The 19,971-nt window shown below is 44.8% G+C and overlaps 1 non-coding gene across 1 annotated transcript; it reads right to left on the reverse strand.

Annotated features, from left to right (window-relative positions):
* Nucleotides 1-1,991: 1,991 nt before the first annotated feature.
* Nucleotides 1,992-2,063, reverse strand: TRNAH-GUG (transfer RNA histidin (anticodon GUG)). The gene has a single exon. It is a non-coding gene; the product is annotated as a tRNA-His (tRNA).
* Nucleotides 2,064-19,971: the final 17,908 nt, after the last annotated feature.

Raw genomic sequence — 19,971 nt, forward strand, 5'->3', positions numbered from 1 at the left:
TTTGTAGATGAAATTCTCTTCCAGGAACAGCAGGTTAAGAGAAAATACACAGGGAGCAGTTAAGCTTGTAACACGGGGGAGAATAGAAAAGAAAATGCAGTTTTATGAAGTGTGTTTGCCTAATCCAGCTAGCACTTTTATTTTATTTCTCTATTTGCTTCTTTTATTGGTAAAGTAAGTTTCAAGTGCATGCACAGGTATGACTGAGTAAGCCAGGGTATAATAATTTGAAGCATTTGGACCAGCGCTAATGAAGGACGAGAGTTATAGCAAAGATGTGAAAGGGGGAGCGATAATAATTATGTGATATGGCAATAGTGACACCAAAATAAACCACCTATTTATGAAACTGACATGGAAGAAATACTAAAGGTTAACTTCTGAAATTGTAGCCGATGTAAAAAGATTCTCGTTGTCGGCAGGATTCAAACCTGCGCGGGGAGACCCCAATGGATTTCTAGCCCATCGCCTTAACCACTCTGACACAACAACTGACTGTGAGGCGTGTGCACATAATCTGTATGCAAGTTTTCAAGGTGTCCCACAGCAAATTCCTGATATTCTGCAATGCACTTTTTTAAAAAAATGTTTTTTTCAGAAGGCACATTCTCTCCTAAAAACAAAAATTGCATGCGTATATCTCTACTTTGGAATACCATAGGCTTGCATGCATACTCTCATGGGTCACTCAAGTTTTTTGGACCCTATTGCACTCTGTTTTCGTGCTGCTTTTAGTATATGGCCCATATTACTGAAGTCTACCATCTTCTAGTATTTGAGGCTCCTTTGTAAGTGCTTTATATTTTTTCCTTGAAGAGCTATATAATAAAGGGGTCCGGTAAAGATTGCATTTATGGAAGATAAAAGAAGGCCCACTTGTCTCACCAAATGCTGTAGAGAAACCTGATGTTTTACTCATGTTATCCTTAGTTCGTTTTTGTTAGACCTTGCATTCTTATGGTGGTCCCAACCCCACCTTATTGCTTTTCACCTCCGCATTTTGCTGTATCTTTTTGTTGGCCTTAGGACTCTGATCACTTTATCGCTACTAATCAGTGCTGAGGTGCACGTGCTTCTTCCCTAATCATGTGTATAATTGGAGTATACCTGACTGACAGATTTAATTTACTTGAAAGCCCCTTGTAAAGTGGTATACCATATACCCAGTGACTGATTGTGCCGCCCAAAGAAATAGCATTTAAAACCTGTCTCAAGCCTGCTACTGCAGTGCCTGTGCTGCAGTGTACTGCCACTTCGACTTGGCATTTAAAACTACTTGCCAAGCCTTAAACTCCAATTTTATTACATATCAGTAACCCCTAAGGTAGGCCCTAGGTAGTCCTAGGGGCATCATGCTATGTAAGTAAAAGGTAAGACATGTACTGTGGTAGTTTGTATGTCCTAGTAGTATCAAACAGTCTATTACATTTTTTACTACTGTGAGGTCTGCCCCTCTCATAGGTTAGCATTGGGTATTCCCTTATACTTTTTGGGGGGTAATTCCATATCAGAGAGGAGAAGCTTTATTTATTTATTGATAAATCCTATCTACTGGTGAGGTTGGATTTAATCTTACTATTGTATAAATGCCATTTTTAGAGAGTGAGCATTTCTCTGCACTTACTGCTCTATTTGCATGAAAACCTGTCTTCAATTGACGTCTGGATTGGGCTGCGAGACAGCTACGTATGTGCATTCCCTGTAGACAGCCACAACACAGGTCACTCAACTGCAACTGCATTCATCTGCATTCTGATTGTCCTGGGGGAGAGCTCCGCTCCCCTTACCACAAATATGTTCAAGAACGATAATTTATGTCAGTAAGTACAGTATACCTACATCTTATAATCATGTGTGTTTAAATAATTTGTTGTTAGATCGTTTAAATATTGAAAAGGATCTGTTTTTAATAGACATTTTACAAAAACAACTGGTACATTTGGGAATTCTGTAAAGGAAAAACCCAACTGCCGTGACATTGCCAACCACAATGCCGTGACTCGGATTCGAACCGAGGTTGCTGCGGCCACAACGCAGAGTACTAACCACTATACGATCACGGCGAGCTACTTGGGCTCAATAACATACAGTGACATGAAGAAATTATAATTCGGAACACTCAGGGCTACTCCTGTGCTAGGCTGAATGTGTTCATTGCTTCCTCATTCCTTATAGAAAGGCTTTATCTCCTCAGTGGTTGATAGGCTGAAACCGTTTCCTGGCCGCCTGCTTGTGAACTGGCAGGAGTCAAAGATCACACATACACTGGTGGGCCTGTGATGGGACACCAATGCAGAGAAACACACCTGGCGCAGATATTCTATTCTGTTTATTAGACCTGCATCTCCCCTGTACCTCCTCAAGCCATCTGTATGTGAAGCAAGAAAGAGTTAAGGAATTTATTTATTTATATTTATTTATAATTACATTTGTTAAGCGCGTAGCTACCCGGAGGTTTCCCGGTGCTAAGGCAAACTGAACGGTATAAAAGGTGGGAGGAGTATTAAACCATAAAGTTAAGTGTTGAAAAGCCAAGTTTAAATTCCCTTACGGAATGTCAGAACGCAAAAGTTGGGGTAAAGAATTCCATAAGGAAGGGGCCAGCAGGGAAAACGAGCGTCCTACCATTTTGGCTCTGTTGATACGCGGAATCATAAACTTGTTCTGCGTGGAAGACCTGAGTGTACGGGGTGGAATATATTGCTGCACCAGAGCAGAGAGATAGTGAGGGGCTCTACCAGTCATGATCTTATGCATATAGCAAAGTGCTTTAAACTTAACTCTATTCTCGATTCGCAAGCAGTGCAATTTCCGCATGTGGTGAGTAACCGAGGATCTGGCAGGAAGGTGACAGATAAGGCGAACTGCCATATTCTGTACCACCTGGTACTTCCTAGTAACCTCCTTGGCGGCACCCAAGAGAAGGATGTTCCCATAGTCCAGGCGGGAGATGACAAGAGCCTGGACTACGGTCCTCAAGGTGTCCGCTGGCAGCATCCACGTGATTTTTCTCAGCCACCTGATGATGGTGGTACAGGTGGTGGAGACTTTCACAGCGTGTTGCTTGAAGGTTAGTTGATTATCGAAGAGAACCCCAAGATTGCGAGCAGACACTGATGGGATAGGTAGAGGACCCATCTCCGGTGGCCAATGGTGTGGGCCCCAGAGAGAAGTTTCCGGGCCGAACAGGAGCAGTTCTGTTTTGTCCCCATTCAATTTTAATTTGTGCTTCAGCATCCAATCCGATATTTGTTTCAGCCCGGATTGAAGAGAGGAAGAGGGGAGGTTTTTATTGGTGGAAAGTGAATAGATGACTTGAGTGTCATCAGCGTAGGAATAAATTGTGAGGCCCGCCTGTTCCGCCAAAAAAGCAAGCGGCCTCACGTACAGGTTAAAGAAAAGGGGACTAAGGATGGACCCTTGGGGAACACCGTGAGTGGAGGGGAGAATGGATGAAACAGATGTAGAGGAAAAGACTTGGAACGTGCGATCAGAAAGAAAATTAGCAATCCAGGCATGGGCGGAACCACCGACACCAACCGCCTCCAAAGTGGACAGTAAGATGGAATGGGAGACGGTGTCAAATGCGGCACTCAAGTCAAGCAGAATGAGTGCCACAGTCTCACCATTATCCACTTGGCGTCTGATGGTCTCTGACACGCCGAGGAGAGTGGTTTCCGTGGAGAAGCCAGCCCTGAACCCGGATTGAGAACCATGAAGAAAATTGGAAGATTCAACAAAGGAATTAAGCAAAGAATTAACGTGTTTCTCCAAAATCTTGGAAAAACATGAAAGCAAAGAAATAGGGCGAAAATTGGAGAGGTTGGTGGGGTCTGCGTTAACCTTTTTTAGTAATGGGACCACCATTGCGTGCTTCCATTCGTTTGGGACAATCGCTTCTGTTAGCGAAGCATTCAGGACATCTAAAATAATGTGGAGAAGTGCTGGGTCCAGAGAACTCAGAACTTGAGGGGGCATGGGGTCAAGGGGGGAGCCAGATTTGATGTCTTGGAGATAATTGTTTAGAAGCGCGGGGGAAATAGGATCCCAAGCAAGAAGTGAGGAGGTGGCGGGCAGAGGGCAAGGAATAATACCAGGGGGAGAGTTGCGTAGATCTTGAACAGAGTGAGTGGAGGAAGCGGGAGTCGAATTAAAAATGGCATAGATCTTATCAATTTTTTCAAGAAAAAAATTGGCTAAGGCATTACACTGAGCAGTGTCTAGACAAGGATCCTCAGGTACCGAGGATGCACCTGAGGGCTCCTTGACTATTTTAAACAGGGCCTTAGGTCTGTTTTGAGCTGTAAGTATGGTGCTGTTAGCAAAATTAGCTCTGGCGGTATCACAGGCCGCATGATAGGCTTTGAGGGCGGACTTATATTTTACTTTGTGATCTGAGTCATAGTTGGAACGCCATATGCGCTCCAATTTTTTACAGTTGGATTTTTCTGCACGGAGGGAGTCGTTAAACAAGGGTGCCGGGGGTGATGGACTTGAGATTTATTTTTTTGGGTAGGGAGACAGGAGTCCAAAGCGGTGGTTAACCATGATCTAACAGCAGGTAGCTCTTTGATAGTCATCATGGAAGCCGTGGGTTTAGAATTGGCGAGAAGAGAGTTTAATTTATTTAAATCAAGACGTTTCCAGTTCCTACTGGCTTTGTGAGGGAGGTCGGGCCTAGAGGAATCAGCCACAGACGTAGAAATGGTCCATCTATACTTTTATTGGGAGGATGCTGCCGTGAGCTCCTCCCAGCTAATCACACAAACAGCAGTAAAGCAAGATAACTACACAGTTAGGGGGGACTGCATGGTTAGGTTTTTGAGGAATTATTGAAACTGACCTCAGTGACCCATAATCAGAGCTGTGGCTAATGACTGCATGCCTAATTATGATGAAGCAAGCACCATGGCTCGTAGGGGCCCCACAACACACTTTTCTTAGCTCATTGAATTAAAGTATAAACTTCTGCCATGTGTGAGTGGTAAAGGCTTGTTAATTTTGTTGCTTTTCAAATTCACGTCTGACAACAAGACGAAGGAACATTGGGGCATCAGACGCTTTGGAAAGTAGCCACCAACCGCAGAGAAAGAGAGAAAGAGGGAAAAGGCAGTATGAGGTGTGGAGAAAACAGCAGCAGGTACAAGGAGCTCAAATGAGATTAATGGCGTCTAAATAGAGCACGTAAAGGAACAGTTACAAATCTAAGAAAAGACTAGGAAAAAACACAGAAAGAGTTTGTAGATGAAATTCTCTTCCAGGAACAGCAGGTTAAGAGAAATTACACAGGGAGCAGTTAAGCTTGTAACACGGGGGAGAATAGAAAAGAAAATGCAGTTTTATGAAGTGTGTTTGCCTAATCCAGCTAGCACTTTTATTTTATTTCTCTATTTGCTTCTTTTATTGGTAAAGTAAGTTTCAAGTGCATGCACAGGTATGACTGAGTAAGCCAGGGTATAATAATTTGAAGCATTTGGACCAGCGCTAATGAAGGACGAGAGTTATAGCAAAGATGTGAAAGGGGGAGCGATAATAATTATGTGATATGGCAATAGTGACACCAAAATAAACCACCTATTTATAAAACTGACATGGAAGAAATACTAAAGGTTAACTTCTGAAATTGTAGCCGATGTAAAAAGATTCGCGTTGTCGGCAGGATTCAAACCTGCGCGGGGAGACCCCAATGGATTTCTAGCCCATCGCCTTAACCACTCTGACACAACAACTGACTGTGAGGTGTGTGCACATAATCTGTATGCAAGTTTTCAAGGTGTCCCACAGCAAATTCCTGATATTCTGCAATGCACTTTTTAAAAAAAATGTTTTTTTCAGAAGGCACATTCTCTCCTAAAAACAAAAATTGCATGCGTATATCTCTACTTTGGAATACCATAGGCTTGCATGCATACTCTCATGGGTCACTCAAGTTTTTTGGACCCTATTGCACTCTGTTTTCGTGCTGCTTTTAGTATATGGCCCATATTACTGAAGTCTACCATCTTCTAGTATTTGAGGCTCCTTTGTAAGTGCTTTATATTTTTTCCTTGAAGAGCTATATAATAAAGGGGTCCGGTAAAGATTGCATTTATGGAAGATAAAAGAAGGCCCACTTGTCTCACCAAATGCTGTAGAGAAACCTGATGTTTTACTCATGTTATCCTTAGTTCGTTTTTGTTAGACCTTGCATTCTTATGGTGGTCCCAACCCCACCTTATTGCTTTTCACCTCCGCATTTTGCTGTATCTTTTTGTTGGCCTTAGGACTCTGATCACTTTATCGCTACTAATCAGTGCTGAGGCGCACGTGCTTCTTCCCTAATCATGTGTATAATTGGAGTATACCTGACTGACAGATTTAATTTACTTGAAAGCCCCTTGTAAAGTGGTATACCATATACCCAGTGACTGATTGTGCCGCCCAAAGAAATAGCATTTAAAACCTGTCTCAAGCCTGCTACTGCAGTGCCTGTGCTGCAGTGTACTGCCACTTCGACTTGGCATTTAAAACTACTTGCCAAGCCTTAAACTCCAATTTTATTACATATCAGTAACCCCTAAGGTAGGCCCTAGGTAGTCCTAGGGGCATCATGCTATGTAAGTAAAAGGTAAGACATGTACTGTGGTAGTTTGTATGTCCTAGTAGTATCAAACAGTCTATTACATTTTTCACTACTGTGAGGTCTGCCCCTCTCATAGGTTAGCATTGGGTATTCCCTTATACTTTTTGGGGGGTAATTCCATATCAGAGAGGAGAAGCTTTATTTATTTATTGATACATCCTATCTACTGGTGAGGTTGGATTTAATCTTACTATTGTATACATGCCATTTTTAGAGAGTGAGCATTTCTCTGCACTTACTGCTCTATTTGCATCAAAACCTGTCTTCAATTGATGTCTGGATTGGGCTGCGAGACAGCTACATATGTGCATTCCCTGTAGACAGCCACAACAGAGGTCACTCAACTGCAACTGCATTCATCTGCATTCTGATTGGCCTGGGGGAGAGCTCCGCTCCCCTTACCGCAAATATGTTCAAGAACGATCATTTATGTCAGTAAGTACAGTATACCTACATCTTATAATCATGTGTGTTTAAATAATTTGTCGTTAGATCGTTTAAATATTGAAAAGGATCTGTTTTTAATAGACATTTTTTAAAAACAACTGGTACATTTGGGAATTCTGTAAAGTAAAAACCCAACTGTCGTGACATTGCCAACCACAATGCCGTGACTCGGATTTGAACCGAGGTTGCTGCGGCCACAACGCAGAGTACTAACCACTTTACGATCACGGCGAGCTACTTGGGCTCAATAACGTACAGTGACATGAAGAAATTATAATTCGGAACACTCAGGGCTACTCCTGTGATAGGCTGAATGTGTTCATTGCTTCCTCATTCCTTATACAAAGGCTTTATCTCCTCAGTGGTTGATAGGCTGAAACCGTTTCCTGGCCGCCTGCTTCTGAACTGGCAGTGTAGCTAACTCAAATCAAAACGTAGATCGTAGGACTTCGGCAAGCGTCCGAGGACTACCTTACCGATCACAAATCATAGAACTTCAGTAAGCGTCCGAAGACTACCTTACCGAACACAAATCTTACCCAAATTCTCAAATGTCCAGATTCCAACTGCCAAGGTCTTGTAATTCAAATCAGCCAAACGGCACTTTCCCAGCAACGCAGACACTCGAAAACTCAGTCGGAGACCGGCGCCACCTGGAAGGTCAGATCGGAAGGAAAGGAAGAAACACCGTGGGAGCCAAGACTCGGGTCACTCAGTGGCAGCGCGCGTCCATGGCGAGTTTCCAAGCCTTCGTCACGACCTCTCCTTCGGGCATCCGAGTCGCCGATGAGTCCCTTCGTGGTCGCCAATTTGTAGTAATCAGGGTTCCCAAGGCCTACATGCTCCGAAGATAACCCACTTACACTCAAGAACTGTTGGCACGGAAACTGTAAAAGGCAAAGAACAAGTTTATTAAGACCCCATGGGGTGGTGGTACACTCAAACAGCACCCTTCAGTAATGCAAGAGGTATCACACCGAACACCGGTGTGACCCCGATTTATATACAGTCTTGGGGCAATAAAAGATAGGCGGCACAAGTTAGAACACATTTAGGTACATATATGGTCATGTTTTGGAACACAGCCAGCTCATTGGAGGGGGCACAACTCCGCTGGTCAGTTTGGCGCACATTCCTGAAGGACGACTGGTCAGTTGGGACTGCGCATGTGCAAGCTTGACCAGTACTAAAAATAGCCTGTTGCTGGGCAAACTGAAGTGGTCAGTGGTACGGACAACGGACTAAAGGGCACGCCTGCCACGAGGCCGCTTACCCGCTTATGGTCTAAGATGGCCGCCGCAACATTCAAAATGGCGTTTTCATATATAGCCAAGTTAAGGAGGACAACGTGTAGTTTCAGCTAATCGCTAACGCGACAACGGACTAAAGGGCACGCCGGCCACGAGGCCGCTTATGGTCTAAGATGGCCGCCGCAACATTCAAAATGGCGTTTTCATATATAGCCAAGTTAAGGAGGACAACGTGTAGTGTCAGCTAATCGCTAACGCGGCCATGCCAATTACGACAGACGACCCTTTTAGTGTTTAGCTGAATCTACCTCATAGTGAACATAATCAGGATGTTCGTCCTCGATGTCTATTAACATTATTTGGGTTACTTCTTTATGAAGCATCATTTTATCATGGGCAAGAGCTCGTCTTGATGGTATGCAAGCTGATAGGCACATTGAATACATAAGCATATAAAAAACATTGCCCCCACGATTATACATAGAATTGTCAACAGTTTCCAGCCCCAGGTAGTAAGCATGGACCAGAACCATCCTGAAAGTGTCCAAGTTCCATTGTCCGGATGTATCTCAGCTGCGATCTTGTGGAGCTTTGATATGGCATCATAAACAGATGGAGAATTGTCCGGTATGTATACACAGCAGCTGCTTCCAATAATTCTGCATGCCCCCCCACGGTCAGCCAAAACTACATCCAGCACCATCCTATTTTGGACAGTAACAATTCTGGAAATCTGTAGTTCCTCAGTGATGTTTCCCAGGGCAATGGCAGTGTCATTCGCTACAGCCTCAACAACACATGTCAGTCGTCTTATTTTCCGGCTGTTCAACGCAGCCCCCACAAAGGAAAATAGTCCCAAATTAAAGTCCACATACTGTTGCAAAGCAGTATCAGTCTGGTCTATGTCATCCAGAACAACAGTCCGCTTAACCCTATTCAGGACAAAATCATGATACAAGGTATAATCATTGTGATACATTGGTGGGGCAATGAATACAGGAGGTAGCACAAACGATACATAGCACGTGCCCAACCACCCCAATGGAAGCTGATGATAACCCTTCGTTCCACAAATAAAATACGTGTTTCGAGATGCTACAAATGAGATGCCATTCGGGCTATCAAAAGTAAGAGTGGTGTTACATTCTCTTTTCCCCACCGCAATCGAGCCTTTATTCCTAATGCACAAATCGGCTTTAGTAGCAATGACATTAATGACATGTGAGCTGGATACATTAATATTTCTTTGATTGCTGTACACACACGGAGCAGACACGTTGTCGGGCCTGTACTCTTCCCATTCAAATCGAGTACCCTCAGCCCATGGAAACCCATCCTTGTCATGGGAGCATACTTTATTCAAACGGAAAAGCACCCCCCCTTTGGTTGGCCATCTCAAAGTAAAGAGGAGGGTGTACCAGGCGTTGCATGATCCATTATGCGAAAACGGAAGCGGAATGAGTGGGGTGCCCCCTCTCTTCTGGTGCCCCGGCAACATCCCACACACCCAGCAATTCGAGGTATTGGTCATATTATGCGTGTGGTGAAGAATCTGAATAAAACTGTTATTCAGATAAGTTTGCCGGTGTCGTTCCTCATGGTAGGGTAATGTAAAGTGAAAATGTTCAGATGGAGCCGGGGTAGTCGGCAGCAAATGTTCACGTGCAGGCACCACAAGTTCAACTACCCAGGCTATTACAGCTATCACCACAATAGTCAGAACAAAGAGAATGGCACCTAATATTCGTTTGTCTCGTGCTGCCGTTGATGCCATAGTTCAGGAATGTTCGTGCAAAGTCTCAAATAGCACAAATTGTTCACAAAGTCTCAGATACACGTGCGTGTATACCTAAAAAAGAAAAATGCGGTGCTGAACTCCGAGGTAGCTGTTGTTTTCTTCTCCGGGCCAAGACGGGTGTCGCTACACTGGCAGAACTGATCCCCCCCCCTTGGAATTCCCGGTTTCCGTTTCACAAACCTGGAGCGGTAACCAACCAGTCACGTAAAAAAACCAAAAATCTTCTTATCGAGGACGCAGATTATAGTGCTCTCGTCCGGCAACAGCGTGGTCCGGGAAGGCTCCCTCAACTTTGGCCGACGTCACAGCTGGGCTCTTTTCTTTCTCCAGAATCTCTTTGTAGTCAGTCAGCACAGCAGGAGTCACCAGATCCGGAGAGACACGGCGGCAGTGTGTCGAATGCACCCACCGCTTCCTGTTGGTCACTCGTACAGCGGTTCGGGTTGCAAGGAGGACCTGTTCGGGGCCCTTCCACCTGGGCTCCAGACTGCTCGCTCTCTCAAACGACCGGATCATCACATGATCACCAGGGCGGAGATCATGGCCCTCTCCAGTAGAGTTGTCAGGGAGCGCTTCTCGAACCTGTTGATGAATAGAAAGTAAATCATTTGTTAATCGTGCCAAATAGTCGTTCATCATAACACAAGGCACATCATGTATTAATCGCGGCTTAGGCACCCCCCAGATATTCATGGGGCGCCCAAACACCACCTCATAGGGTGTAAGGCCAGTTCGTGAATGGGGTACTGATCTAAGAGAGAGCAGTGCTAGCGGCAAAGCGTCTGGCCACTTCAACGATGTGGACGCCACAATTTTGGCCAGCTTAAGTTTCAACGTAGCATTGTACCGCTCGACCAGACCTGCCGACTGAGGGTGGAATACAGCGTGGAACTTCTGCTGAATCCCTAACCCCTTCAGTACATACTCCACAATCTTTCCAACAAAATGAGGCCCATTGTCGCTCCACAGAAATTTGCAAACTCCGAAGCGAGGAAAGAATTCCTTAAGCAACACCTTAGCTGTTGTCAGAGCCGTATTGTCTTTCGTGGGGAAGGCCTCAACCCATTTGCTAAAGGCGCATACCACCACTAGGACGTACTTCAGGTTGTTGCAGCGCTCGAGTTGGATGTAATCCATTTGGAGTACCTCAAATGGTGCAGAAGGCGGAACGAACCCTCCTTTCGGAGTATGGGTCCCCTTTCCAGGATTGTGTTGTAAACAAACCAGGCAGGTCTGCACTACTCTCTTCGCAGTATTGGCAATCTCGGGATGTTCCCAGACTCGTGTTAACAGCCGAGTGATTGCAAGAGCTCCGACATGCGCCAGTCCATGTGTCATCTGGACCATCGCCTGCAAGTAAGCCGCAGGCAATTTCCATTTCTCCATGTCTTTGCTTCTCCAACAACCCTCGTCATCTAGTACCCCATCTGCTGCCCATGCCGCAAGTTCAGATTCAGTAGCTGATTTTTGAATGTCCAATATTTCTGCTCTAGCATCACTCCATCGCTCAGCCTGCGATTGTATCACATACATGGGGGAGCTAGTTCGGGACATAGCCGTTTGTCTCGCTATGCTGTCTGCGAAAGCATTTCCTTGGCCCACTTTATCCGTGATCTTTTTGTGGGCGCTGCATTTTACTATTGCTACTTTCTTTGGGCCTAGCAACGCGTTTAGGAGATCACGCACTAGCTCTCTGTGCATAATGTGTTCTCCGTGAGATGTCAAAAACCCACGCTCTCTCCAGAGTAGCCCGAAGTCATGTGCCACTCCGAAGGCATACCGGCTGTCTGTGTATATGTTCACACATAGACCAGCACTCAATTCGCAGGCTCTTGTTAAGGCTATCAGCTCTGCTGCCTGAGCCGATTTCTGTGGTATCCTAGCTGTTTCTACCACTGTCTTAAGTGTCGTGATCGCATAGGCTGCAGAAGTCGTACCATCTATCAGCCTTAAACATGATCCATCAACCCACAGTTCCCCATCCACATCTGGAAGTGGCATATCCTGTAAGTTGACACGACCCTTTGTCTGTTCCTCGGTCAGGAAAACACAGTCGTGATGTTTTTCTTCCTGACCCTCCTCGGCCGGATAGGGCAATAAAGTGGCAGGGTTCAAAGTAGCGCATCTTTTCAGTGTAATATGTGGCGCCAAAAGTGTCAGCTCATATCCTGTTAGCCGTGCACTCGTGAGGTATTGGGTCTTTGTTTGGTTTAGCAGAGCATCTACTGCGTGAGGAACTAACACCAGCAGTTTGTGCGATAACACTATTCCCTCACTCTGTCGTATGGCTACTGCCGTTGCTGCTACCACTCGAAAACACCCAGGCAACCCTCGTGCTACAGGATCAAGAATAGCAGAGAAGTATGCACATGGTCTCTGCTTATCCCCGTGTAATTGCACTAACACTGACAACGCGCACCCATCAGTCTCGTGCACGTACAATGTGAAAAGTTTTGTGTAGTCTGGTGTGCCTAACACGGGTGCAGAACAAAGGGCCTGCCTCAACTGTTCAAAAGCCTTCTGACATTCATCTGTCCATTCTAGGGGCATTGGTGTAGCTTTGGACAATAACGCTAGCAAGGGTTTTATGATGTGTGAAAAACCCATGATCCACTGTCTACAAAAGGATGTCAACCCTATGAAGGAACGTACATCTCTCTGCGTGTGGGGGACTGGTGTGTCTAGAATTGCTTGAATCCGATCAGATGTTAATGCATGCCCCTCCTTAGACAACAGATGACCGAGGTAGGTCACCTGAGGTCTACAGTATTGAAGCTTTTTCTTCGAAACCTTATGATTGTTCTGTGCCAAAAAGGAAAGCAACGCAAGTGTACTTTCTTCACATTGTGCATAAGAGTCAGCAGCAAGCAAAAGGTCATCCACGTACTGGATGAGAGCAACGCCAGACTGCAATTTAAAGGAATCTAGCTGCCTTTTCAAAGCCCGGCTGTAGATGCTAGGGCTTTCAGTATAACCTTGGGGAACACGACAAAATCTATACGATTTATTATTTAACGTGAAGCCAAACAAGTATCTGCTATCAGGATGAACAGGGATGGAAAAGAACGCGTTTTTCAAATCGATTACACTAAACGTTGTGGCCGTGGGTGGGACCAATGTAAGCAAGGTCGTAATATCAGACACCACCGGATATTGGGGAATGACAATTTTGTTGATCTCTCTCAAGTCAATAATAAAGCGATAGACTTTGTCGTCAGTATCTCTCTTAAGGATCGGAAGAATAGGACTGTTGCAAACATTGTAAGGGACCTCCTCCACAACCCCTGCAGAAATTAAATCCTGAACAATATGTGTCAATGCAATTTCACCTTCTCTCGAAATCTTATACTGTGGCACTCGTGGTAGAGGGGCCCCCTCCTTAACAGTAATGTGTATTGGTGGAATACGCATTTCTCCCACATCCGTATCTGAGGTCGCCCATAACGTATGCGGTAGAGAGGCCAAAGCTGGAATGTCTAAGATAGCGTAAAACCTGTCGGGGTCAGGATAATTGTCATTCAGGATAACCCGCACTCCCTCAGGAGCGCACCGTATCGTTGCTCGAAAATATTTTAGCAAATCAATACCCAGGATATTATCTGGCGTATGGGGTGATAACAAAAATTGGCCAAAACTGAAATATTTGTCAAGACATAGTGCAAGGGGCTTTGACAATGGGCTAGGGGAGGGCGTGCCATCGAACCCTACACATGTAATCATTTCGCCAGACAGGGGAGCCCTCGGAACCAAGTTTTTCGACAAAGCGCTACGTGTAGCTCCTGTGTCGACTAGAAATTGATCAGTAGAACCCAAAATACCCGCTGTTACATATGGACCCTGCTGATCTACCGGCACTTCAACTGATTCCTTACCCCATCCTACGCAGTCCTATGCATGCACATAATCCTGGTGCTCCACATTCTCACCCTCCGAAATCTGATATTGATTCCGTCTATCAAACGTGTTTCGTTCATCCTGGCCACGGCCCCTCTCCTCAACTCTTCCACGATCATTTCCGCCACCTCTCGCTCCCGTATAACCTCCTCTCGACCTACCACCTCCTCGACCACGCTGACTACGCTGCTCACGAAGTACCGGACAATCATCAGCCCAATGCCCAAACTCCTTACAATAAGCACACTGATCCTCCGCTATATCCGTACGACCATACGACGTATTCCCACCACCTCGTCTACCTCTATCATTCCCTCTACCCTGTGTTCCCCGAACCTGCGCCAACATCACCTTCGTTTTCAATTCCTTCGCCTTTTTCTCAACACTTTCTTTAGCCTCCAATTCCTGCCGCTCATAATACTGAGCCATAGTTAACAAGGACGCAGGGGTCGCCGTGGCCCAGGAACTTTCACTCGATTTCAATCGTCTTGCAATCTCCGGTAGGAGATTAGCCACATACTTATCTACAAACAAATGCCGACCCGTATCGTCTGTTAAAGATTGACCACTGTAATCATGGAATGCCTCCTCGAAGCGTGTAAAGAAATCTGAAACCGTTTCATCGGGTTTCTGTTTGCACGAAGTTAGCATAGTCCAATCGATCTTTTTAGAGGGAACAAGCGTCTTTAATTTAATCAAGATAGCTGCCGGAAGCTCTAGAATTAACTGACAAGGCTTACATGCCGGTTCCCTATCTAAATCGGCAGCATTTATTTCTTTCCATGTGCCCCCCAATATTGTTTCATCATTATTTTTACGAATTTGCCTCCACATATCAGGTGGTAGAATTAGCCCAAAGAACAAATCTATATCAACAAGAGTCATCACACAAGACGAAATAGCCCCTTCCACCCCTTCATAAAATGCCGCCGGATTTTTCCGAAGGTCAGGTAGAGAATTTTTCAATGCCATAACATCTGCTCTATTCCAGGGCGTGTACACCCAATTGTATACAAAATACCCCTTCGCATCCTTCGACAATTTATCCTCATCTGTACCTAGCCCTTTAGGAGGGACATACAAAGGTGCAGCTTCACGCATAGGCATAACATGCAACGCAGAACTCTTATCTGAACCCCGGAGAGAACACTGTTTAATCTGCTCGTCAGGCTCCGCCTCAGCCGCATTTTGCCTCCTCTTTCGCTCCTCCCGCAATCTGGTCGTTTCATCCCGTAGCTGGATCAGTTGCTTGAAAAGGTCATCAACATCTGAAAGAGCAAATAAACCTTTATCCAAATTCTCACGATGCACTGACACAGATTTAGATTCTAACGTGTCTGAAAGTTCTCGATACGCGGTAACAACTTCATCCGCCAAACTAGACAAGAAATACATTAATTCAAGATCCGACCATTTACGCTTCTCCGCAATCACCTCATCCTGTGAAACACATTTCTTATTCACTTTACGAGCCCAACTACGTAAATGTGCAGACCTGTCCGCAGAGAACCTGAGAGCGGATATACCCTTCTGTTCTGACTTATCCTGCCCATCATCTCCCGAATCTTCAGCTGGAGCCGTTGGCGAAACGTACGGAGGCAGTGACCGATCTAGCAATGAGAAATCATCAGTTTCATTATTAAGGACAGGATAAAGCGGTCGGCGAATAGGAAATTGACCAGTCGTTTGCAATTTACGTTCCCGTTCCTCCCTCTCTTTCTTCTCCTGAGCCTCCTTTTCCTCCAGCTGTAAAGCCTTATCCCGAGCAGCCTTGCGCTGCTCTTTGTCCGCCAAGGCAACTTCACGCTTCATTCGCTCACGCACCACTTTCTCCCACATTCGCACACAATCAAACATGTTTTGTCTAGACCTGCGTTGAAACAAACATTGCTCCACAAACTGTACTTTTCGTAAATCGAACGACCCATGTAGAGGCCATTGCAATTCAGGATCAGCCTTTGTATACTTATGCCATAATTTACTGTACATAATAGGGGGAAGGCCAAATTTTATGTAAATCTCGCGGTTTGGTGTTCCTTCTGGGGGAGCCGGCTGTGCTTCCGCTAACCTAATTGTGGTACCATTTCCAAGACAGCACATCCCTTGGAGTGTGCTGAAAACAGGCATGTTCAAAAAGTATCACGAAAGCGTGACACCGTACAAAATGGCACTTACAGTACTTCACACAAATGTGCCGCTCAGAGGAAAAAAAACAAAGTTAGAGAAACATCTCTACATGCCTGCCTATGTGAAGTGCACTACACATATAAGTTCAAAGATCACAAAGTCACAATGTTAGCTAACTCAAATCAAAACGTAGATCGTAGGACTTCGGCAAGCGTCCGAGGACTACCTTACCGATCACAAATCATAGAACTTCAGTAAGCGTCCGAAGACTACCTTACCGAACACAAATCTTACCCAAATTCTCAAATGTCCAGATTCCAACTGCCAAGGTCTTGTAATTCAAATCAGCCAAATGGCACTTTCCCAGCAACGCAGACACTCGAAAACTCAGTCGGAGACCGGCGCCACCTGGAAGGTCAGATCGGAAGGAAAGGAAGAAACACCGTGGGAGCCAAGACTCGGGTCACTCAGTGGCAGCGCGCGTCCATGGCGAGTTTCCAAGCCTTCGTCACGACCTCTCCTTCGGGCATCCGAGTCGCCGATGAGTCCCTTCGTGGTCGCCAATTTGTAGTAATCAGGGTTCCCAAGGCCTACATGCTCCGAAGATAACCCACTTACACTCAAGAACTGTTGGCACGGAAACTGTAAAAGGCAAAGAACAAGTTTATTAAGACCCCATGGGGTGGTGGTACACTCAAACAGCACCCTTCGGTAATGCAAGAGGTATCACATCGAACACCGGTGTGACCCCGATTTATATACAGTCTTGGGGCAATAAAAGATAGGCGGCACAAGTTAGAACACATTTAGGTACATATATGGTCATGTTTTGGAACACAGCCAGCTCATTGGAGGGGGCACAACTCCGCTGGTCAGTTTGGCGCACATTCCTGAAGGACGACTGGTCAGTTGGGACTGCGCATGTGCAAGCTTGACCAGTACTAAAAATAGCCTGTTGCTGGGCAAACTGAAGTGGTCAGTGGTACGGACAACGGACTAAAGGGCACGCCGGCCACGAGGCCGCTTATGGTCTAAGATGGCCGCCGCAACATTCAAAATGGCGTTTTCATATATAGCCAAGTTAAGGAGGACAACGTGTAGTTTCAGCTAATCGCTAACGCGGCCATGCCAATTACGAGAGCAGAAGTCAAAGATCACACATACACTGGTGGGCCTGTGATGGGACACCAATGCAGAGAAACACACCTGGCGCAGATATTCTATTCTGTTTATTAGACCTGCATCTCCCCTGTACCTCCTCAAGCCATCTGTATGTGAAGCAAGAAAGAGTTAAGGAACGGTCCATCTACACTTTTATTGGGAGGATGCTGCCGTGAGCTCCTCCCAGCTAATCACACAAACAGCAGTAAAGCAAGATAACTACACAGTTAGAGGGGACTGCATGGTTAGGTTTTTGAGGAATTATTGAAACTGACCTCAGTGACCCATAATCAGAGCTGTGGCTAATGACTGCATGCCTAATTATGATGAAGCAAGCAACATGGCTCGTAGGGGCCCCACAACTCACTTTTCTTAGCTCATTGAATTAAAGTATAAACTTCTGCCATGTGTGAGTGGTAAAGGCTTGTTAATTTTGTTGCTTTTGAAATTCACGTCTGACAACAAGACGAAGGTACATTGGGGCATCAGACGCTTTGGAAAGTAGCCACCAACCGCAGAGAAAGAGAGAAAGAGGGAAAAGACAGTATGAGGTGTGGAGAAAACAGCAGCAGGTACAAGGAGCTCAAATGAGATTAATGGTGCCTAAATAGAGCACGTAAAGGAACAGTTACAAATCTAAGAAAAGGGAAAGAAAAGACTAGGAAAAAACACAGAAAGAGCTTGTAGATGAAATTCACTTCCAGGAACAGCAGGTTAAGAGAAATTACACAGGGAGCAGTTAAGCTTGTAACACTGGGGAGAATAGAAAAGAAAATGCAGTTTTATGAAGTGTGTTTGCCTAATCCAGATAGCACTTTTATTTTATTTCTCTATTTGCTTCTTTTATTGGTAAAGTAAGTTTCAAGTGCATGCACAGGTATGACCGAGAGAGCCAGGGTATAATAATTTGAAGCGTTTGCACCAGCGCTAATGAAGGACGAGAGTTATAGCAAAGATATGAAAGGGGGAGCGATAATAAATATGTGATATGGCAATAGTGACACCAAAATAAGCCACCTATTTATAAAACTGACATGGAAGAAATACTGAAGGTTAACTTCTGAAATTGTAGCCAATGTTAAAAAGATTCTCGTTGTCGGCAGGATTCGAACCTGCGCAGGGAGACCCCAATGGATATCTAGTCCATCGCCTTAACCACTCGGCCACAACAACTGACTGCGAGGCGTGTGCACATAATCTGTATGCAAGTTTTCAAGGTGTCCCACAGCAAATTCCTGATATTCTGCAATGCACTTTTTAAAAATAATGTTTTTTTCAGCAGGCACATTCTCTCCTAAAAACAAAAATTGCATGTGTATATCTCTAGTTTGGAATACCATAGGCTTGCATGCATACTCTCATGGGTCACTCAAGTTTTTTGGACCCTATTGCACTCTGTTTTCGTGCTGCTTTTAGTATATGGCCCATATTACAGAAGTCTACCATCTTTGAGTATTTGAGGCTCCTTTGTAAGTGCTTTATATTTTTTCCTTGAAGAGCTATATAATAAAGGGGTCCGGGAAAGATTGCATTTATGGAAGATAAAAGAAGGCCCACTTGTCTCACCAAATGCTGTAGAGAAACCTGATGATTTACTCATGTTATCCTTAGTTCGTTTTTGTTAGACCTTGCATTCTTATGGTGGTCCCAACCCCACCTTATTGCTTTTCACCTCCGCATTTTGCTGTATCTTTTTGTTGGCCTTAGGACTCTGATCACTTTATCGCTACTAATCAGTGCTGAAGTGCACGTGCTTCTTCCCTAATCATGTGTATAATTGGAGTATACCTGACTGACAGATTTAATTTACTTGAAAGTCCCTTGGAAAGTGGTATACCATATACCCAGGGACTGATTGTGGCGCCCAAAGAAATAGCATTTCAAACCTGTCTCAAGCCTGCTACTGCAGTGCCTGTGCTGCAGTGTACTGCCACTTCGACTTGGCATTTAAAACTACTTGCCAAGCCTTAAACTCCAATTTTATTACATATCAGTAACTCCTAAGGTAGGCCCTAGGTAGTCCTAGGGGCATCATGCTATGTAAGTAAAAGGTAAGACATGTACTGTGGTAGTTTGTATGTCCTAGTAGTATAAAACAGTCTATTACATTTTTCACTACTGTGAGGTCTGCCCCTCTCATAGGTTAGCATTGGGTATTCCCTTATACTTTTTGGGGGGTAATTCCATATCAGAGAGGAGAAGCTTTATTTATTTATTGATAAATCCTATCTACTGGTGAGGTTGGATTTAATCTTACTATTCTATAAATGCCATTTTTAGAGAGTGAGCATTTCTCTGCACTTACTGCTCTATTTGCATGAAAACCTGTCTTCAATTGACGTCTGGATTGGGCTGCGAGACAGCTACATATGTGCATTCCCTGTAGACAGCCACAACACCGGTCACTCAACTGCAACTGCATTCATCTGCATTCTGATTGGCCTGGGGGAGAGCTCCGCTCCCCTTACTGCAAATATGTTCAAGAACGATAATTTATGTCAGTAAGTACAGTATACCTACATCTTATAATCATGTGTGTTTAAATAATTTGTCGTTAGATCGTTTAAATATTGAAAAGGATCTGTTTTTAAAAGACATTTTACAAAAACAACTGGTACATTTGGGAATTCTGTAAAGGAAAAACCCAACTGCCGTGACATTGCCAACCACAA

Source organism: Lissotriton vulgaris, chromosome 1_1 (assembly GCF_964263255.1).
Source record: "Lissotriton vulgaris chromosome 1_1, aLisVul1.2, whole genome shotgun sequence".
Taxonomy (NCBI): domain Eukaryota; kingdom Metazoa; phylum Chordata; class Amphibia; order Caudata; family Salamandridae; genus Lissotriton; species Lissotriton vulgaris.